The 23,750-nt window shown below is 36.0% G+C and overlaps 2 long non-coding RNA genes across 7 annotated transcripts in view; one reads left to right on the top strand and one right to left on the bottom strand.

The window, feature by feature from the left end:
* The window catches only part of LOC140618072 (uncharacterized), a 34,077-nt gene extending 17,028 nt beyond the window's left edge, over window positions 1–17,049 (top strand). The window contains exons 3-5 of one of the 5 annotated variants that reach the window (XR_012018251.1): window positions 13,168–13,209; window positions 15,760–15,815; window positions 16,342–17,049. This is a non-coding gene — a long non-coding RNA (uncharacterized lncRNA). The other 4 variants (XR_012018250.1, XR_012018252.1, XR_012018248.1 and 1 more) reach the window with 4 other exon arrangements.
* The window catches only part of LOC140618073 (uncharacterized), a 101,867-nt gene that overhangs the window by 36,619 nt on the left and 41,498 nt on the right, over window positions 1–23,750 (bottom strand). The gene's annotated exons all lie outside the window — the stretch shown is intronic.

Here is a 23,750-nt window from a genome sequence, read left to right as displayed (position 1 = left end):
TGCAAATAATGCTTTGCATACATTCAACATCTGATAATTTTTTAGTTATCATTGTTAGTTTTTGTTTATTAAATTATTCTTATAAGGCAGAAAGTGGAAAGTGCTACTGAATTTGAGAGGAGGGGACTAAGCTGACTATAGTCAGTGGTACTGCAGCAGATTCAGCTGGCTGGGGGACATATGAAGAGGGTATTATTGCAGAGCATAATGCAGAACAGGGGAATCACAGAGAAAGAATAATTTGTCAACTTTGAGCATAAAGAAGATTTTCCTCAAAGCTAAATGCAAAAATCAAAATATTATGAAAAATATTATGAAATGCTTGTATTTACATTATTGCCACAGCAATTGTCACACTCACTCTTAGGACAGCATGTTTCTTCCACATATAAGCCACTTGGCATTCAAGAGAATGAAGTACTACACTTTTGAGAGTACATCCAAGGCACCTGGTAAAAAAGTGACCATCTTATCTTACAGACACCAGCTATCCTTTAACAGCAGTTTTGCATCATGTGTGCTAGCTGAGAATCAGTTACAGTATCAGAGTTAACCCAATACGATAAGGAAGTGCAGATAATACTCTAATACTCATTAGAACTGCAAAAGGAGTTGCACTCAGTGAGCAATTCTCTTCAGAATTCTGTAAAATTGCAAGACTACATTGAATTAACCCTGAGCCATGAGTTGCAATATCATGTCCCTTGGATGGGAAAAGGAAAATGTTTTATATTCATTAAGAAGGATGCTGCTATGGGATTAGGACTAGGGAAGAGCAGGCTGAATGAATGCTTATCACCAATGAAACAGTCACACTCATTGTTTTTAGCATGTAAGAGCAAAAATTATTACTGACATAAGTGTTTTGCATTTAGAGATGAGAAATCAAAATTTCAGATGCCCTAGTGAGTATGGTAATTCTAAAGAATATCAAGATCTGGGCAGAAGTTATCAGTTTCCAAGTGTGATAAATAATTTCACTAGGGATGAATCAGAGGGTGGTAAATCACTGTGGCTGAAATTGAGCTACACTGATAAATGACCATGTCCTTTTATCCTTCCTGTTATTGTTGTGATCATCAATAAATACTCCAAAAATTAAAGTTCTTTGAGTCACTAACAGCATTAGAATTTGTTAGAAATGCAGAGTCTTGGGCCCCACCTCAGATCTACTGATTAGAATCTTTGAGATGGGTCTCTAGAGTCTATGTTTTAATAAGTCTTCCGGATGATTCTGATATACACTGAAGTTTGAGAAGCACAGCTTTTAAAAATATAGAACCATCAGGGATCTGCTTTCTGAAAGTAATCAGTGACTTGGAGAAAGCAAACAAGATGATTCTTGGCAAATTAAATGAATCCTGGTGAACTGGTGACTATAGTAATCCATCTAAAACTTCTTGCTTTGTGGATTACATGTTAAAGAGTAGAATCCCACTAGTGTGACCAAGTATTCACGAAATTATTCTAGGTTTATATTATAAAAGTTGCATAGAATCAATATAACAGTGGTTAAATGACTGTATGTTTGATAAAAGGGTATAAAATTATCTTTGCATTTACTAGATTTGTGCCTTAGGTAAAAATGAATCCCGAGTTTATGTATATTATAACCAAAATTCATTTTATACTTCTCATTTATTGGGTTTGAATCAAATGTACAGAGGTATACTTTAGTTTTGATTATATGAAATACACATCCATATGTATACACACACATATCTGGAAAAGTACTGACATAAGCAAAATCACTAGAATTTTTATTTGCTGGAAACTTTCTTGACTCAGTGAAGTTTTATCCACTTATCACTGAGTCATACATCATGTATGTAGTAGTGAACAAAATGAACACAGTCCACAATCTCATGGAAATAAGGATATAATATGGGAGCTTGACAATAAATGTCATGCTTATACCTATATAATTACAATGGAGAGATGATTACTGTGGGGAGGCAATTCTTCATGGGTTTCTTGTATTTCTATGTGTCTTGTGAGCAAGAGCACCAATGCCCTTTTTTTTCTGAATTGTCATTTAAGGTTGCGTGTACAGTTAATAGCTTTGGAAGATAGAGATGGTATCTCCCTCTATGGCATAGCACAGGCATATTTACTGTCCAGTATAATAAAGACATCTCCTGGATAAAAGGGCAAGCAAGTATGTCCATTATAAAAGACTCAGGTTCACTAAGCTCAGGGTTTCTTCCATAATGCAATGCTTTGCGTTAACAGAGGTCATCTGGCTCTCTCTGCATCATTCTATGGGAATTGGGGCTCAGAAAAATGGTGCAAAAATATCAATATTCTGGCTACTGCTATTGCTGTGGGTAAAAATCTATCCTTCATCTCTGACCCAGGAGCCTACAATTTTTCATGAGATTCAAGAAACTGTGGCAGGATAACTTGTTTGCTTGTATATGGGGTAAAATTGGATTTTTACCTTAGGTTTACTGGACAAGTCTGTCTCTATCTCCCTCCTCTATCTCTTTTCCTCTCTTTCTTCTCTCCATCTCTTTCTTTTTTAGTAATAACATTAAATGTAGGACAGCACAATTTTTAGACCAAAACTTCTCATGAGAGCTTATAAAGATTTTACATCTCATTTATAATGTGAAACTTATCTTTCTGACAAAGTTTTACTAATTTCTTGGTGTAACTGACTCTCAAGTAACATTTAACAGAACAAATGTTCTATTCTCACAAATATCCAAAATAGAAAATAAAGAATTAGTGAATACATGTTGAGCTTCAAAGAGTCAAGCCTGTGGAGGAGAACTGAAAAGCCAAAAAAGCCTCCTTGAACACTAACAGAAAAATAAGAGCAGCCACCCTCTGCTGCTGTTGTTCTTGATTTTAATCAGAAGGCCCTGCTGTTTCATGGTTATGTATTGAACTGGCTCCATGATTTAGATTTAGATTTTTAATCAGGTTGAAGAAACATTCTACTTCCTAGTTTACTGTTTTTATTAAAAATGGATTTAAAACCTACCAAAATTCCTGTTAGCAGTTTTTGAGAAGATTTCTTTCTTTTCTCCAGTCTTAAATAACATGTTAAATTATACTAATAGATTTCTAATATTAAAACTTCTTTGCATGCCTATTTGTTTCCATGAACTACTATTTATATGCTATGAAAAAGTCCATGAGAGAAACAGAATCAGAAGAGCCAGGTTATAAGCAAGGAAAGATATTCTCTATTTATGGTTTGATATTAAGCTGACTTGAGTCTAGAATAGTTTTTGTTGTATTCTGCAGATGTACTTTGAAGAGTCTAGAGATTTTTTAAAATTCTGTTTGCTTTATTTTCAAAATTTTCTGGTTATTTTATATAAGCTCTTACTTTTTAAGCGTTTCAAATTTGATTTATTTCTTTAAATGCAAATATTTTGAATTATTATTTTATATTTGGTAAATCAATATCTGCCTTCCGTGTAGGTTTGATTTTGCATTTTTTTTCTTTCTATCTCTTATATCTTGTTTCTGCTGGTACATTATGAGGGTGTGTGTGAGAAAAAAGAAAGAGAACCAGTAAGTGTTGGAAATTTTTCTGTGGAAATTCTTTGAGGAAATATTTATATTTACTTGTCCAGTGCCTGGGTACATTAAGTACTCATAACCACTTTAAATTATAATTCTTTGTGTGTATGGAAGGGGGTATGCCTTAAGAAATATCTTTTTCAATATCATTTTCAGAGCTCTTGGTCACCCACTCTTTCTCTTCATCTTGTCATGCAACTGCCTAGTTACTATTGGTAGAATAATTGTAATTTGTATCTGTATGGTATGTCTCTTCACTCCTATACACCTTTTCTGCCTATTCACAGTAATAGATGTGGCTCAGGATGTACTCAAATGTCCTTACAGTGGAGATATCTCTGGTCTTTCTGTTTATAAGCACTACTTTTGGGTAAACATGTTTGTCAGAGTTGTTTGTCAACTCTTGGCTTTATCCCTCAGCTAGATTTCCTTTACCTTGCATTTTTCCTTGCATTCAACCCTTTTCATAGGTTGTGGTCTGGAATTTTCTTGCCTTCTAATTTCTTTGTAAATGTAGTTTAATAATAATGATAACAATAAAAATAATCATCATCATTATCACTTTGATGTTGATTTCAGAAAGAAGAGAGGGGCAGAGTTGCCTTCACCAAAGCATCTTTAACTGAATTTGGTTAAGCTAAGCTCCATCAAATTCTGGGAGTCTCTAGACTCAACTTGGAATTAGATTACAGAATATCTGGCATTATGTGGAGTAATAAGCACTTTAGATCTCCAAAGATTCATTCTGTAATTCTACCTCAACCACTTTCTAGAGTTTCACTACTACCTAAATCACATCTTTCAATCTTACTATATTTTTGTGATTTCATGCCTATCTTTAATGATTATTCAAAATGTGTTAATTATAAAGCTGGAGTGCTAGAAAACAGTCCTGGAACTAAATTTAATTCGATTTTGGAAGTGTTTTGTTATTTCAAAGAAAAAATTATGCTTTATAAAATTTTCTAATGTTTGGATATACAGAATAGGTTTGTCTCTGACAATGTGGATGGCTAATGCCTAGCCTAATAGGAAGAACACTGTCTATCAGCCCTTTGGAAATATCTGGAAATTCCAAATTTCAAGAAATTTTGTTATTTAAATTGAAAAGTTAAGAACTATAATGTCAATATGAAGTAGTGAATTATTTTGAATAACTGTGAAATCATTTCTTAATACTACTGAATTATTTTTAAATATACTCAATTGAATTTTGTAAACTCACCAATTCCCAGGACATTAAGTACCTAAAGTTCTATAATTATAGGTATTCAGATGGATAACTGAGCTTGGAGCATTCAACCCAGTTTTCATCATGAAACTGCATCTGTCATGCATCATAGTTCACAGGCAAAATCTAGCTCAACACAAAAGCCACCTTCTATTATTGTCTGTCCTGTTTTATCTCTCCTTATGGTGGAAAAGATATCTCTTTGTCCTGACCAGCACCTGGAAAACAGAAGGATTTAGAGAACATAGCAATTAACCAGGGTCACCATAAGAGTAAAGAAATTCCCTATGTCTTAGAGGCTCACAGAACAAACTCTGGTTTTCATTAAATGGGGTTCTAAAATAATCTACTAAGGGACACTTTCCCTATTTCTCCCTCAGAAAAATATGTTTGAGTACTGTATTTCCTTAAGATAATGGGTTCTCCTATTGATGATACTATTGGTTCTTCTAATGGGTAACTGTGGGTTTATGTGTGGAAATGTCAAGATAAAAAAATACAAAATAAGCTGGACTAAGTGAGTCTATGGATGGTCAGAAAAGAAGCAAACTCTAAATTTCTATATTCTTTATATGCTTTTCCAGTCCCCTCACTGAAGTATTGGTTAAATCACCTGATTGCAATGTGTCTTAGTGTCCTTAAAGTCTCCACTGGCGCAGTTCTTATTAAAATACAATATGACAGAATAAGGTGACACTGAAACTTGACCTCTCTTGTTGAGTCATAAGGAACAGAACCCAAGATCAGATAGGGACTCTGCAGGAGGATATGGATGCAGATATGGAGGGCATCTGCTGAGTCTGACCATAGTCCTAGATAAACAGTTTGAAGAACTGTGAAAAGAGAGGCACAGTGCAATGGAGATTGATTTGGATGAGTGACAAAAACTAAGATCCATTATTATTATGAGTCAGGTTAAACCAACAGAGCAGAAGTCCCGGGAAATGGGAATAGTTTATTAAAGTCTGAAGGTAGTGAGTGATTCAAGAAAGGGTAAAGGGAACCAGTGCCAAGATTCCAAGCAATTACTCTATTCAGATCTAGGCCCAGCTATTATGTGGGAATAAAAGGAGTAGATCCCAGGGCTGTAAGGAAGGGCTTAAAAAGAAACTAAGCATTGCATCAGAACCCTGCCCAAGGAACGTAGCTGACAGGCCTCCTGGACCAGCAGGGGTACAGAGTGCTAGGTGGCAAATAAAGTTCAAGCTTAAGGATCCAAATTGAGCCAACACCACAGAACCAGGAATATGCAGTTGGAGGACTCATTTGACACCAGAGTCAGAAAATTGCAATGAATTCCAGAAAATCTACATGGGAATCTTCTGATCGATTACATCTCAGAAAAAGATGAGCAAGGCAGACAATCACTGAGTCAAAATCAGTGGTTCTCAAATTGGAGCATGAATCAGAATAACCTAGAGGGATTGTTAAACAAAGATTCCTGCAACTCCCAGATATTCTGATTCATTATGTCTAGAATGGAGCAACAATACACATTCCTTTTAAGTGTACATGAACACTCACCAGAACAGACCATATATTAGGCCATAAAACAATATCAATATATTTAAAAGAATTGAAATCACACAAAGTATGTTTCCTGACTAAAATGGAATGAAATTAGAAATCAGTAACAAAAGAAATTTGAGAAGTTCACAAATATGTAGAAATTAAACAAAATAGTCCTAAATAATCAATGTTTCAAAAAAGAAATCATAAGCAAAATTAGAAAATACTCTGAGATGAATGAAATTTTAAAAAACATACTGAAATATGTAAGATACAACTAAAGTAGTACAGAGAGGAAAATTTATAACTGTAAAAATCTACATTTAAAACAAAATATCTTGGAGCACCTGGGCTGCTCAGTGGTTGAGCGTCTCTGCCTTTGGCTCAGGTTGTGATCCTGGGGTCCTGGGATTGAGTCTCACACTGGGCTCCCTGCAGGGAGCCTGCATCTTCCTCTGTCTATGTCTCTGCCTCTCTCTGTGTGTCTCTCATGAATAAATAAATAAAATCTTTAATTAATTAATTAATTAATAGAATATCTCAAATCAATGTAAACTTCTGCCTTAAAACTGAAAAAAGAAGGGAGGGCAAACTTATTCAAGGTTGGCAGAAGGAAGAAAATAATAAAGATAGAGAGCTAAATAAAATAGAAAAAATATAGAAAAAAATCAATAGAAGCAAAAGTTCTTTTGCTTTTTAAAAGTCAACAAAATTCATAATACTTTAGCTAGGCTGACCAAGAAGTAAAGAAAGAAGACTCAAATTACCAAAATCAGAATAGAAGAGGGGACATCACTACAGACCTTACAGAAATAATAAGGATTATAAGAAAATACTATGAACAATTGTATGCCAACAAATTGTATGCAGATGAAATGAACAGTTCCCTAGAAAGACACACACTACAATAATTTACTTCAGAAGAAATCAATAATCTGTATATACCCACAAGTAACAAGCCTAAAATAGTAATCTAAAACTTCTCACAAAGAAAAGCTTAGATATAGATAACTTCACTGGTGAATTCTATCAAACTTAAAGAATTAACACTAATCCTACACAAACTCTTGCAAAAAGTAGAAGAGGGTAACAGTTCCCAGCTCATTCTTTAACATCACCATTACCCATATACCCAAACCAGACAAAAACAATACAAGACTACTACAGACCAACATCTCTTATGAAGATAGACATAAAAACTTCCATCAACTTAGGAGCAAGCTAAAACCAGCAACAAATAAAAAGAATTGTATCATGACAAACTAGATTTATGCCAGGAATATGTCTGATTTAATATTTTTAAAAATCAAACAATTTGACACAATTTTATAAAATAAAGAGCAAAAAACCACATGATCATTTCAGTAGATGGAGAAAAAAACATGTGATGATATCTACCACTCTGTCATGATAAAAAGACTCAACAAATTAGGAATAGAAGGGAACTTTCTCAATCTGATAAAAAGGCATCTCTGAACAACACACAGCTAACATGATGTTAAATTGCAAAAGATTTAATGCTTTCTCCTTAAGATCAGGAATAAGATAAGGATGTCTGCTCTCATTATTTTTTTTTTAAGACTTTATTTATTTGAGAAAGAGAAAGATCACAAGTAGGGAGAGGAGTAGAGAAGCAAACATCCCTCTGAGCAAGGAGCCCAATGTGGCACTCAATCCCTGGGATCATGACTTGAGCCAAAGGCAGATGTTTGACTGAGTCGCCCAGGTGACCCTGCTCTCACCACTTCTATTCAACATTTTACTGGATATCTAGCCAGGGCAACTAGGCAAGGAAATAAAAAGACATCCAAATTGGAAAGGAAGTAAAATTAACTCTACTTTCATATTACATGATCTTATATAGAGAAAATTCTAAGGAATCTACCAAAAATTATTGTGATTGCTAACTGAGTTTAGCAAGGCTTTATGATACAGGATTAATATTTTTTAAAAAAACTATAACTCTATGGAATACCAATGAACAATTTAAAAATTAAATTACAAAAATAAAATAATTCCATTTAAAATAGCACAAAATACCTAGAATTAAGCAAAAGTGCATGACTTGTACACTGAAAATCATAAAACACTGTTGAAAGAAATTAAGGAATATCTAAATAAATGGAAAGATATTCGCTGTTCAAGGACTGGAAGACTTAATATTATTCAAATGACAATGGTCCTCAAATTTGTTACAAATTTAATGCAAATTCTATCAGTATCCCAACTGGTATTTTAATGAAAAAGATTTTTGCCAAACTGAACATAAATTTCATATAGGAATGTAAAGTATCTGGAATAGCAATAATAATCTTGAAAGAAAAACAAGTAAGACTCACACTTTCCAATTTCAAATCTTAGTACACAGTTGAATAATAAGGACCAAAGAGTACTAGCACAGGTATAAACTTATAGATAAATAAAATAGACTTAACAGTCCAAAAGCTTATGGTCAATTGATTTTTGAAAAGGGTGTCAAGAAAATGAGGAAGGAGCAATTTTCAAGCAAATACAGTTGGGATAACATGGAAAAGAGTTAATTTGGACTCCTACCTCACACCATACCAAAAAATAAATAAATAAAAAACCTTAAAATGGATCATAGATTTAAATTTCAGGGTTAAAATTTTTTACACTCCTAGAAGAAAATATAAAAATAAATTTCTGTGACCTTGAATAGGAAATGGTTTCTGAAATACAACAGCAAAAATGCAAAAGCAAAAATAGATAAACTGGACTTTATTAAAACTAAAAACTTTTGTGCTCAAATGATACCATCAAGAAAGGAAAGGAATCCACAGTCTTGGAGAAAATATTTGAAAATGATATCTTTGATAAGGGTTTTATATATAAAAAATATTTTTAAAAAACCTAACAATAGTGAAAGGGCAAGTAATCCAACTTAAAAATGGGCAAAAGATTTGAATAGACATTTCTTCACAGATCTACAAATAATAAAGACATGAAAGGATACTCAACATCATTAGTTATTAGTGAAATACAAGTCAAAACTACCATGCAATACCGATGTACATCCATTAGGAGGGTTATAATAAAAAAGACAACAATAACTTTTAGTGTGGATACAAAGAAAATGGAACCCTCTATACAATGCTGGTGAGAATACAAAACAGTACAGCCACTTTGGAAAATTTGGAGAAATATTAATTATAGGGTTTCTCAAGATATTAATAATAGGATTACTATATGACATAGTAATTCCATTCCTAGAAATGAAATTTAACCTTTGGTACACATGAAGAGTTGGACATGAAAATTTAAAATAGCATCATTCATAATAGTAAAAAAGTAGAAACAATGCAAATATTCCTCAATGAATGAAGGATCAACAAGTGTGGAATATCCATTCAATAGAGTATCATTCAGCTTTCAAAAGGAATGAAGCACTGATAAATGCTCCAACATAGGTGAGCCTTGAAAACATTATCCTAAGAAGCCAATAACCAAAGACCACATTTTGTATGATTCCATTTATAAAAAATGTCCCAAATAGGCAAATCCACTGAGGCAGAAATTATAATAGAGCTGCCCAGGGCTATGCTGGAAGAGGAAGATGTGGAATGACTGCTGGTGGGTATAAGATTTTTAGGTGATGAGAATGTTCTAAACTTAGATTGTAGTGATCATTACATAACTCAGTGAATACACTAAAAACTTTTGAGGCATACTTTAAATAAATAGATTTTGGGAAGCCCTGGTGGTGCAGCGGTTTAGCGCCGCCTACAGCCCAGGGCGTGATCCTGGAGACCCTGAATCGAGTCCCACTGTCAGGCTCTCTGTATGATGCCTGCTTCTCCCTCTGCCTGTGTCTCTGCCTCTCTCTCTCCGTCTCTATGAATAAATAAATAAAATATTAAATAAATAAATAAATAAATAGATAGATAGATAGATAGATAGATTTTATGATATGTGAAATGTATCTCAACAAAACTGTTTTTGTTAAATGACCTTATGATTTATGTGTACTTATTTAAAAGTAAGGTTTGTTTTGTTCTTTGGGTACTTGGAAAAGGGGGGATTTTGGGGGCCATGGATTGAAAGTCTGGGTTGAAAACAGAATCTTACACTAACTAGTACATGCAACTCTTCTAATATTAAGGAATTTACCAAGGAAACTGAACTAACACTGCTCCTCCTCTAAACTCCCAAAGCCAAATCATCTATCATCTTTCCCTATATAAAGTTTCACTTAGGAGCTAATTTTCATTGCTTAGATAAAAGGAGATTTATTCTGGAGGCTCCAAGAGATTCTTTTCTAAAAGAACTTTTGCTCTTTAACTTAGGAAGACTTAACTCAGGGATTAGGAGATGGAACACTGCAAAACTATTCCTAAAACTGTGCCCTATATGTGGTTTTTCCACACTGAGAGAGGTAAACTTAGAACAAGGTCACATTTCCTCTCCTGGTTTCTCTTTGGCACCAGTTGTGTAGGGGGAGAAGCAGAGAGGAGTGCTACACAAAAGACTGGCCTCTGGCCTCTAACAGAATGCTGAAGGCTGGCTGTGACTTAGACTTCCCAAGTGACCAGCTCACCTGTGGGGCTGCCTGGGCCCTGGGTGAAGGGAAGAAAGTAGAGCCGATCAGGTTTCCAGCTTTGAAGTAAAGAATGAGCCAGAATGAAGAAGCTCCTGATCAAAGGCGGCTAAACGATAAGAAAGGCGACAGTGCTTCTCCAGGGAAAGCCTGGGCACCTGTGGCCAGCAGGGGAGACAGCATCAAACCCTCTGAATGGGCGTTTTTGTTTCTGTTCCTTTTGACAACAGGAAACATTTGAAGCAATTGGAACCAGCGATTTGTAAGTCAGATCAGCCTAGTGCACTGGTTCTAAAAATTGATATGCATCAGAATCACTTGGGGAAGTTTCTGGAAATACAGTATCTGGGTTTCACCTTCTAGATGCGCCTACAGTTTAATAACCATTGGCTCAATGTTGGGAATTACCACCAATCTGGAAGGGGAAACTATTTAGGGGAAATATATGTCCTTTGTATTACTGTTATCCTAGATTTTCAAATGTTCACCAAAACCCTCAAGGAAGAAAGAGGTTATATTCAGTAAATCTAATCTACCAATTCTCTGAATACAGCATAGAAAATTCAGAGGACTCTCTCTGGGGACCCAAATGCCCTTGTTAATGTTCCAGGCACTAGGCTAGGTACTAGGGGTAGAGATGAATAACACAGACCTGTTCCCAAGAACTCAGCACCACCTTGTTGGAGAGACAGACATGTAAACAAAATAAATGAAGTATTATAAGAAGAATGTATGAGGCCCTGTTCCAGCTCAGGAAGAGAATGACTAACTCTGCCTGGAGGGTAGGAGAGGCAACAGAGGCTTTCCCAAAAACACAAAGTTGGAAGCTAGACTTTGGTGTTGGGGAGTGGCTTGCCTCCCTGGCATTGGGAAGTGCAGGTGGCCTGGCAAGGAAATGGGAAGATTCAAGTCCTAGGGGAAGCTGTGCAGAGACACAGACCTGTAAACCCTGGGAAGTTCAGGATGGCAGGAATACAGAGGAAGCCGGTGATAGGGTGGTTGGGGACAAGGTAGAAAAGCAACCTCCATATGAAAGAACCTATAAACCCCATGAAGGAGATCTTTGGACTTTGCCTGTAGGGGATGATCACTTAATGTAGGAATTTCTCTCTGTCTATGAACCTAAAGAACCCAGAATCTTGGACACAAAACTGTTATTCAAGTCCAGTAAGTTTGAATTAGGAAAATTATAAGGGATGTGTCTCCAGAATTATAACAACACAGTATTTATTTTTCATTTGATTTGGCAAGTTCCAAAATAAATACTAATTCAATCAGTATTTGCATACTTCATAGTCTAAGAGAAAAATTCATAGGTATTTATCACATATGCTTCTCATGGCCTCACAGCAACCACACAAAGTAGATGCTACTGCCTCAAACTTCTAGAAGAAGAAATTTCTTAGAAAAGCCAAATAGCTTATATTATATAGCTTATTTAAGTAGTAGACCTACAACTCTAGCACACATTTTCTGATTATTAGTCTTACAATTTTCCTATAAGATGTGGATTGAGCAAAAGTGTAACTCTAAACAAATACACAGAATTAAAGACCAGAGTGTATACCATGAAGCCATCTAAAAGAGATATTAAAGGGAGAAATGTTAGGATTTCTCTATATGTCAGAATCAGTCTGGCTAGGCGAGGTTTATAAATATCCAACCACAATCCTAAAAAAGAACTTTCAGAGGCTTACTACAATAACAGGTAACTTCTTGCTTGCTTCATAACCTGATGAAGTTTAGGGGGGATATCCCTGGCTGCCTTTCCTCACCCTGCTAACTCAGGGTCCAGACTTTCCATGTTGGGGCCATACCTTCTATGATTGTGAGGTTACCTTGGCATCCCCCAATCCAGCAAATAGGACTTTGTAGAACTTTCTCACTCTGACTCTTGATTCAACCATGTGACTTACTCTGGCCAATGAGATGTTAGAAAATGTGACACCAGCAGAGGCTTGAAAAAACACCACACACTTGGCCTTGCTCATCCTCGCACCTCTCCCATCTGATACCCACATCCCGCTGTTTTAACACTTGAACACTATGTGCTGTGGGGGAATAAATATGTCCATTATTAAATGACATCACCTTTCTTGTGACAAAGTATATATGTGATCTACAAAGCTTTGTACAAATGTCAATTGCCTATCAAATTATAATTATCATCCTAATAATTACCATGTCCAGGCCATCCATATATTACTGGAATAAACTGGAATAATATTTTAAACTCAGGAATGGCTGATACAATCTGATGAAGAGTGACAAAAGATAAACATTCTTAAAAATTATGTGTTCTTAACCAAACTAAACTAATTATGCTCTACTTTAGGTTCTTTTGGTAGATCATGGCACAGCCACTAAAGAGTTTGAGGTAAGTGAGTTAGTTTCCCCCAACTTCACTACAAGGTTAACAAATTCAAGTCTCAAGCCAAAGTCCACCACATATATGGACGTTAATTTAGCAAAAAACCTGACTGTAAATTTAATGATGGTATAGCAGTCTATATAAGTGCCTTGACTACTCCTTGCATGATAGTTCACTTAAGGTGGACACAGCATTCCTTTTGGAGTTGGGCTCAGGTAATCATCTATCCCCTAAAATAAAAAACTAGACAGCATCACTTAGGAACTGGTTAAGACGTATTTGCACTAATTGAATCCTAATTCCCTTTTTATGTTTCATTGGGAATATCTCTAAAAAAATTGTAGCCTTTAATTTTGCCCATTTCTGATATTCATTACACTTCTCAACAAGCCACTCAGTTTCACCATTTGTGAAATTTGTCACATTGAGTATACTAACTAGAAAAACCATGATCAAGGGAGGAATAAGAGATGAGTTCATGATAGGTGTTCCTATACTATGGCATTCTCTAAGTAATACCAATTGGCTGCCCAGATTGTGCATTTTTGATGAAGAGGACTGACACTTGAGTTAAAGCTGAAGCTAACTGACAAACACATGATGCTACACTGACTAGGCTGAGGCACTATGACATATCTCAGAGGGATGGTAATCCCATGTCACTGGGGAATCAGGTCATTGCTTGTCCCACCTCCAAACACTGTGGATGTCTCTTCTCTGAGCTCTTTATTATACCACTATTCTCATGGTGATGTATCTGATAACATGGTGTAGAAGTGTTTTATGCTTGGCACACCTGAAGACTCGCACAAAAAAAGTCATTCAATTTTAGCTATGTCTCCCTATAGGCTGTGGATATTAGGCAATATTCCTCTAGTCTGTAAAGACAAGTTAGACAGAACTGGGGGTACATTAATTTCCAGAGGTTCACAACCTTGCTGGAGTTCTACCTGTAGAGTTAACTGCTTCCCTGGCAAGAAGGAAGATATTTTATGAGATTGACTGGTTTGGATCTCACTATATTGTTCACTGTCTGGGAGAAAACAGAAAGCTTTGTCTGGCTTTCAGGTATACTCCCTTAGACAAACTCCCTTGCCTGACCCATGGAGATGTGGTAACTTGCAGCAGTGCTAAAGCAGGATTATAACTCCCACGCTGACATTAGCAACTGATTGAAGTGTGGTTTCAGGCACGGACAGGAGGAAATAGCACAGAACAATACAGCCAAGTTCATTGTGCTAATTCGGAGCTACAGCTCCCTGAGAACCAGATGTGAATTGAATAGAAAGGATATTATCGGCTCAAGGTTCTATTGGTTGGTGTAGAAAAGAGGGCTTGTGGTGTATCTGTCAACTTCATCTGACTCAACCATCATTTCAATTTTTTCTTAAGTTTAGTCCTCTCTCCTTTCTCTTTTTTTCCTGCATGACTGGCAGATGCTTTGTATTCATTAGAAAAAAAGAAAAAAAATGGGAAAATAGTACTCCAGATCCAGACTGTGGCCTCCACTTCAAAGAACAAAGAGAAACAACGAACTAGGGGTGGTGGAAAGGGAGGAGGGCACGGGGTGTGGGTGAATGGGTGACGGGCACTGAGGGGGGCACTTGACGGGATGTGCACTGGGTATTATTCTGTAAGTTGGCAAATTGAACACCAATAAAAAATAAATTTATTATAAAAAATTTAAATGAAATAAAATTTAAAATAAAAAACCAAAAAACAAAGAACAAAGAGGGAAAAGATGACACTGATAAGCACTTTATGTTTACTAGTACATCTGTCTTACAAAACCCCTGGTTATTAGGGATTATCATCATAGTTCAACAGATGAAAAAACTGAAGATAAAGGTGTTTCAGTAATTTGCCTATGGTTACCAAGGTAGTAACTGATGGAAATAGGATTCAAGGCCAGATTTATTCATTCATCCAACCTACTCCAACCATCCTATTTCATCACTCCCTCTCCTGACATCAACTGTCCTGATTTACTTCATTTGTTCTACTAGTATTCACTGGGCAAGAGTTATATGCTAGTTATGTGCTAGGTACTGAAGAATTTCTGATGCTTTTTCTATTCAGCATTTATTTCCCTTCTTCTTCCTCTTCTTCCTTTGGGGAGTGCCTTTTCCTAAATTCCTGCTCATATGGCTTGAGTAAGCCTGATCCCATCATTTGGCTCTGGAAGCAATCAAGCATCCCTGGCCCCGGTAGTCTGTTGAGGAGTGGATGTGATCCAATATGTGTCATTGAGAATCAGACTGGGGGCTTTCCCTGGAACAATTAGCAAAGAGAAACATCTTTGGTTAGAGCAGGTGGTAGAACTTAAGCCTAGAATTTTTCAAGCCATCTTTCTGAAACATGGCAGGAAATTCACTGAAGATGAAGTACTTGAAGAAAGCTGAGCCAAGAGATGAGGAGAAAACACCAGTCGTGTGCCTGACTCCTGACTTACTTGGAACTTGGACATGAACCTCTAAATTTTTCAATTACATTACTCCAAAAGATGTCATTTCTTTCTTTCTTCCTCTCCTCTCCTCCCTTTCCTTCCCTCCCTAGGTTCATGAATACTTCTAAGGAGAATCTGGTAGGAAAGGAAGCAGAGAAGAGGGAAGGTAAACTGATTCTCAGGTATCTGGCTTGTACAACCTAATAGCAGATTTTCTCATTTAATGACATAGAGATCAATGGTTGAACAGAACATAGGCCAGGGAGGTAAAGAAATGAATTCAAGCTCAATCCTATTGAGTTTGAAGTATCTTTGAGATATGTAAGTGGAGATATTGAGTAGGCAGATAGAATTAAGAGCCTATGTCTGGAGCTTAGACAATGAGGTTTTAGAGAGAGAGAGAAAAAAAAAAAAAACTCTGGGAGGCACTGACTGAGGCTAATTGAGGCTGTGGGTGTGAATGACATTGCTTAGGAAAAAGAGTGTAGAGTAAGGAATGCTGAAAGGCTAAGGCTGAGACATGTGATACTCCACAATTTAGTATCTGCTGTTAAAAATAATTTTTATGAAAATATAAAGCATCACTGTCATAAACATTTAAAATGTGCATATTTAAAGACTTCTTAATTAATTTTGAATTATTGAAACAGACAGATCTGACAACTTGGTTCAATCCTCATTTTGATTTACAGATTCAATACAATCCCTGTCACAATCTCAGCTGGTGCTGTTGCTAAAATTGACAAGCTAATCCTAAATTCATATCAAAATGCAAGAGGCAAAAACAAAAAAAGAAAGAAAAAAGAAAAGAAAAGAAATGTAAGAGGTCTAGAAGAGTCAAAACAATCTTGAAAAAGAAAAAAAAATTGAAAGACATATTTTGTAATTTCAAATCTTAGTACAAAGCTATAGCAATCAAGACGATGTGGAATCAAGACTAGCATGAGGATAGACACAAGGATCAAAGGGATGGGATTGAGAATCCCATTGTCAATGTAAACTCTAACATTTATAGTCAATTTTCAACAAAACACAGATAGTTCAATGAAGAAAGAACAGTTTTCTCAACAAAGTGCTGAGATAAATGGATATTTACATACAAAAGAAAGAATTGGAACCTTTATTTTACATCATACACAAAAATATCTCAAACGATTGTAAACTTAAATGTAAGCTAAAACTATTAGAATAACACATCTTTGTGAGCTTATGTTAGGCAATTATTTCTAACATTATACCAAAAGTGTAACTGATAAAAGAAAAAATAAATTGGGTTTCATCAAAATTTAAAACTTTTGTGCTTTAAACTACATTATCAAGAAATGAAAAGACAGTCATTGTAAGTTCCTTCAAATGCCAAATATACATTTACCATTTGGCCTAGCTATTCTATTCCTAAGTATATACCCAAGAGAAATGAGAACATATATCCACACAAAATTTTGTACACTTCTGTTCACAATGCCATTATTCATAATAGCCAAAAAGTGGAAATAACCCACATGACCATTAACTGATGAATGGATAAACAAATTGTAGTTTATCCATATGATGGAATATTATTTATAATAGTATAAAGTATAATATTATAAAGTAACTGAGTATTGGCACATGATACAACATGTATAAATCTCAAAAATATTATCCTAAATTCAGGAAGACAATCAGAAAAAAATATATACTGTATGACTTCCTTTATATAAATTGTCTAGAATAAGTATATCTGTAGAAACAGAAAACAGATTAACACTGACCAATTGCCCTTGGAGGGTGGGAGGACAAGAGGGTGGTCAGCAAATGACTGCTAATTGATACAAGGATTCTTTTTAAGGTAATGAAAATGTTCTAAAATTAGATTTTGCTGATGACTACACAACTCCATAAACATATTAAAAACTGAGCTGTATATTCACTGAGTTGAAAATGGATGAACTTTATGCAATATAAGTTATAAACATATATGCTGTATAAATATAATAAAGTTGTAATAAAGAGTATGCAAATTGAAACTAACACCTTTATAGATCAAGAATATTGAGGTGTGCCTGGGTGGCCCCGCTGATTAAGTGTCTGCCTTCAGCTCAGGTCATGATCCTAAGGTCTTAGAATCGAGTCCCACATCAGGCTCCTTGTTCAGCTGGGACCCTGCTTCTTCTTTTTCTCCATGCTTGTGCTCTCTCTCTCAAATAAATAAAAATTTTAAAATAATTTAAAAAAGAATATTGGAATGAAGTTGCAATGGGTTCAAAACTGGCTTTTCCACAGGGAAGAGGGTTGTTCCTCCATAAATACAATTCATTTGCATATCTACAGATAGGAATCATTTGCACTGACATCAGTTCTGTACAGCATAGAGAATTAAAAACAGCTTAAAGCAATGAGAGACCCAGAATGTCCCCATGCAGAATCAGAATCAGAAAACTCAGAAGGATACTTAATTCTAAAGTACAGATTTTTCCCTACTTTGATTACAACTATCAATTTCTTTTGTTGCATAAAAAAACACTTAAAACCCAATGGTTTAAAATCAAACACTTTTTTTTGCTCTGGATGTCTCAGGTAGGTGATTTGAGCTCAACTGCACAGCTCATCCAGTGTCAGCTGCTCAGGGATCTTGGTTGGAATGGTTTTAGCTGGGATAATCCATCTCTGCTCTGTGAGGTCTAACTCACATGAGACAAGTCATCCCAGATCACATGGTCAGTTATCCTTTAGCACAATAGCTTGATATTGTTCACATGACACTATCAGGTATTACTCAGTCTTGGAAAAGACATAGTGTCACTACCACAACATTCTATTGGCTAAAGCAAGTCACAGAGGCCAGCTCAGATTCAAAGAGGTAAGGAAACAGACTTTACCTCTTACTGGGAAGAACTCCAGGGTCATGTTGCAGATTGTACAGGTAGAGTAAGTAGATTAATTAGGGCCATTTTTGCAACCAATCTACCATAATACTCTTTTGTAATATTCTATTCTTCTGCTTCTTTAGAAAATTTACCTAGATTTGCAACCACATACTGATTAATGTGTTTATTTGTAAATGCCTCACTTCTAGTAGATGAAAGCTACATAGGGGCCAAGACTATGTTGGTTTTTACTTAAGTTGGATGTTTGCTCCTCACGTATTTTTTGGCATATAATAAGCACTAAGTGAATGAATAATTAGTTGCCCTGTGGCTAATTCGCCAGGTTGATGCAAGCACTGGGAATAAAGTATTGGCAATATGACCTAGACAGATCTAGTAACTGACTATCTGATACCCAATTAGAAAGTTATGGCTGGTGACAGCTCATGTATCCATACCACCCATTGCTGGAAAGGACAGGACAGCCAAAGACAATCCATAGACATATTAAATCAGTTGAGAACATCTTAGAACACTTTGGCAAAGAGGGCAAAGGTAGAGTAGTCCCACATGTGTTGACAATGTCAACTAGCAGTTGGAAAGATTGTTAAAAATTATACATGCCCATGCCTACTCTAAGATTTTGAGTCAGTGGGTAAAGAATGGGGCATAGGCATGCAAACTCAAGACAGTCAGTTGGTTCCAGTTTCCAGTTTCCTTGAATTCCCAGCAATAGCTCACTGCAAACTCTTCCAGCCTCCAGTAACAGCCAGCCAGTCATGGTTCTAATTACCAGCTCTGCAGGGTCACTCTCTTGTGTTTCTGGGATATCAGCCTCAGTTTGGAAGCTTCCTCATCTTAGAAGTCAGGGTCACCACTGCAAGACTTTTTTTTTTTTTTTTTTTGCAAGCTTTCTCCATTTTAGTAATGCCCAATGTCTTCTCTTTTCTCCTCAAATCCCAGGGTCATAGTTCTTCCTGCAATTACTTGTTATATTAGTTTTCCAGTTTTGCCTTTTCCTACTCACTATATCTCCTACGTTAAATACTTTGTGTTAAAACAGCTGGTGTGTCTTTGGTTTTCTTGACCAGGTCTTAACTAATGTACACATTAGGGTCCAAACACATTCATCCTTCTCATAAACACCTGGCACTTTCCTCCATGCAGCTCTCCTACTGAGGAAAGAGCTAAGGAGAGCAAAACCTTGCCAGCAACACTCTCACCCACACTGATTGTTTGGAAAACCCCACCCAGAATGATGTCTCTACACACCCTGAAGCCCAGAATATCCCCACCAACTTGTGGAACATGTTGCACACATATGACAATTCCAATAGCAAACATCTGTTTCAAGATATCAGAGGCTAATCTATTTGGCCTGCACAAATGGACCCAGATGCATAGAGGGGAGAGAAGCAATTTAGTTTCACTTGTTAGTAGGGGTTTTGCTGGAATGTGAAGGGTGATCCAGGTCCCACCCTGCTGGCTTCTGGAACAAAAGTAATTACATTGGCCACTCAGGAAAATATCACTCTTTACTTATACAGCATGTTTGATTCCACAACAGTAGATGGCAGAACCTGATTCTAAGCATGTAGGATTTTATAATCTTTCAAGATTATAATCTTGATAGGGATTATACTCTAATAGGGAAAAGTAGTATTGAATTACTCCTTCTGTCAACAGATACTTCTTTGGGATCAATGCTTCGTAAAGAAAGTGGGTCAGAAAACAGGACACAAAAGGACAACTGAGATTTCTTCTCTATAACCACAAACAATTTCCTTGCTTCCTGATGGTTCAGTTCAATAATATGCAAACATTTCTTTACCAAAAATATTATATACAATACCCATGCCCAGTATGAAATATAACTCTTTATGAAAACGGAGTCTAATGGGCAGCCTGGATGGCTCAGTGGTTTAGCGCTGCCTTTGGCCCAGGGTCTGATCCTGGAGACCCAGGATCGAGTCACATGTCAGGTTTCCTGCATAAAGCCTGCTTTCTCCCTCTGCCTGTGTCTCTCATGAATAAATAAGTAAAACCTTAAAAAAAAAAAAAAAGAAAGAAAGAAAACGGAGCCTATTAAAAGTCTTTACATGCACCAAATCCATCTGTATTTTAGGGCCCAGTTCAAATAATATTTCTTCCAAAAAAACCTTGTCAGATTCCACAGCTAGAAGTAAGATGTCCTCCCCTTCACATCCCACGATACTTAATCTATTCTGTCCGCAGGCATTCACTTATTTTTTTCCTTACTATATATTTAATGTTAATGTCCTATATCCCCTACCAGATTATAAGCTCTTTAAGATCAGGATAAATGGCAAGCATAACATACAATTAACAGATATGATTTATGAGTCTTGCTAGGACTTTACACCCTTTGTATTAATCTTCTGCACAGAGTTGTGATGAGAAATAAATCTAATTATTATTATTTTAAATATGAGGAAATCCAGTCTTGAGAAAGTTAATTTTTTCAAATTCAGAGAATTAATGAGAGTGAAGAGTTAGAGCCCAGTCTTACTGTCTCTAAATGCCATGCATCTGTCCATTATGCAATACCATTTGTACAGCTTTCACAGTTCCTAGCATGATACTTTTCAAAATAGAGGCACTCCATAAATATTAGATATGTAAATGCTGTATTAATTGAGAGAGTTTTGTGTTTTATCATTACATGACTATAACCATGTGATCTGGCAGGAATATGGTACAGACAGAAGATGAGACTATAGCTCTAGCTCTGACTCATAGACACTAATTTCCTGTGCAAGACTAAATCAGATGTATTAACTCTGCTCAGCTTTATTGCCCATTATGGACAGATGAGAAATTTAATATCTGCTGCACCTACCTTACAAGGTGGGTGGTAATAATGAAAGCAATCACTGTTTATTGGGAGCTTTCTATAAGACAGGTACTCTACTGGATACATTACACATGTGGCTATTCCATGACAGGATAGTAGTTAATATTTACTTTAGGATGCCTGGGTGGCGCAGTGGTTTGAGCATCTGCCTTCCGTTCTGGGCATGATCCCGCGGTCCCAGGATCGAGTACTGCATCAGGCTCCCTGCATGGAGCCTGCTTCTCCCTCTACTTCTGTCTCTGCCTCTCTCTGTTTCTCATGAATAAATAAATAAAATCTTTTAAAAAAACATTTACTTTATATATGAAGTCACTAAGGCTTAAAAATGGTGACAAGTTACACCTACTGACACCCACTTGAGCATTTTATGCTGCAAAATGAGGAAAGTTGTAGTATACATACTAAGAAGGACATTATTCAGAGATATCCAAATACCAGTTTGACCATTCAGGGTTTAAAGCTCATCATATTTTAGAGCCTCAAAAGGGACTTTAAAACCTCTCTGAAAATGAGGACATGACTTCATTTTCTAACTGCTCCTTTTTTCTATAAAATTGGATTTCAAAGCTGAGATCATCAAGTAGCAAATGATGTAATTATGTAAGCAAACATCAGTTCCCATTTTTAGCAACTTTCCACATTGTTTGACTTTAAACTATGGGGAAAATCAAGGACATAATTTGTAGAAATAATTGGAAAATATTCAAATTATTAACGGTTGAATAAAGTATATAACATTCATGTTACTGTTTGAGGTTGGCCTTCACACTTGTACCCCATCAGCAGATCAATTTATTTTTATTTTTTTCCTTTTTCAACCTCAGTAGGGATTCACCAAATAGGTTAACTGGGTAGCCATGAAACAGAGTATTGGGGGAAATGATCTGGATTTCTTTCAACCTTATTAACCCTAATCTTTTGGGCAAGTCACCAGATTTCTCTACAGTCTTTTTTTTTTTTTTATTTTCATCATAAGGAAGAAAATGGATATTTAAGTTTATTGGGAGATTTGGGGTATTAAATAAAACAGTACATGTAAATATTTTATAAACACAAATATTTTATTAACCCGTTGCAAAAATAAGGAAGGTGAGATGAGAGTCACTAAATTTGGCACTGATGCCCACTTTGTGCTACTCTAGATGTAGAGCTGCTTCAACTTAGCTTAGGTCCCTCATCCACTAGAAACAGAAGAATATCCCTTGACACTCAGTCATAAATTTAATAGTGCTCAGAAGGTTGAAGGATACATAGGTGAATTTTATTTCCTTTTTTTCCTCCCTGTGTATCATTTATCAATTGCTGCATAACAGACCATACCAAAAACAGTGGCTTAAAACCACCACCATTTTATTTGCATAGGATTCTGCAGGTCAGCAATTAGGGCTTGGCTCTGCTGGGCACTTCTTTTGCCAGTCTCCGCTGAAGTCACTATTAATGGCTGCAGTTGCCTGACAGATCACCTGGGCTACAGAGACTAAAATGGCCTCAACTCACAGGTCTGGTGCTTGGGACTGGCTGCTGGTTGGGCTATCCATCATTAGTAGTCAATTTGGGCTTCTTCACATGACGGCAGCATTCTAAGACTGTAAGCCCCAGGAGCAAACTTCTCCCTGCATCATGTTTGCTGTCTTCCCTCGGCCAAAACTAGTCGCCTGAGCAATCCCAGGATCAAAATGGAAAGAGACTACATAAGGGTGTAGACTCAGGGAGGCATGATTCACTGGGGGTTGCTACTGTAACAGTCTACCACAATCATGAAATCCATAATCATTTCAAGGCCTAGTCAGGTTTTCTTAGAGTCTAATTAAATCCATTCTTCTTCCTTCTTCTTCTATGTAAGCTATTCATGGGTGACTATTACAGACTAAATATTGATAATCAGATAAATATTTTAATCTCTATAGTATTTTGTGTTTTCCAAAGCCCTCTTTATAAACCTTCTTTCATTGGAAAATGGCATTTTTCTTCATTTATACATGTAGTAGAAGTTAGGGACAGAATTCAATCTACAAAATATAGTAACTAAACTTGTAGCAAGGTTATAATTTAATTATTATTGTGACAATAATAATCACAACAGCATTTATTGACAATATACTATGTTCCAGGAACTTTATTAAATGATTTGTGTGCAGCGCCTCATTTGGTCTTCACAACAGTCTTACAAAGTTAGGCACAAATATATTCATATCATATTTGAAATTAAATTGCTAATACAAATATGATGGGATTAGCTAGGGTCACTATTCAGTATGAACCAGGGCTAAGATAGCCTAAAGCCCACACATTAAATACCATTCATGTTATATGGTGTTTATATATGTGGTTATATATATATATGTATATATATAACCTTATATATAAGGGCTTGATT

The sequence above is a fragment of the Canis lupus genome, chromosome 26 (genome assembly GCF_048164855.1).
Source record: "Canis lupus baileyi chromosome 26, mCanLup2.hap1, whole genome shotgun sequence".
Classification (NCBI taxonomy): Eukaryota; Metazoa; Chordata; class Mammalia; order Carnivora; family Canidae; genus Canis; species Canis lupus.
This window is presented reverse-complemented; position numbering and strand designations above follow the sequence as displayed.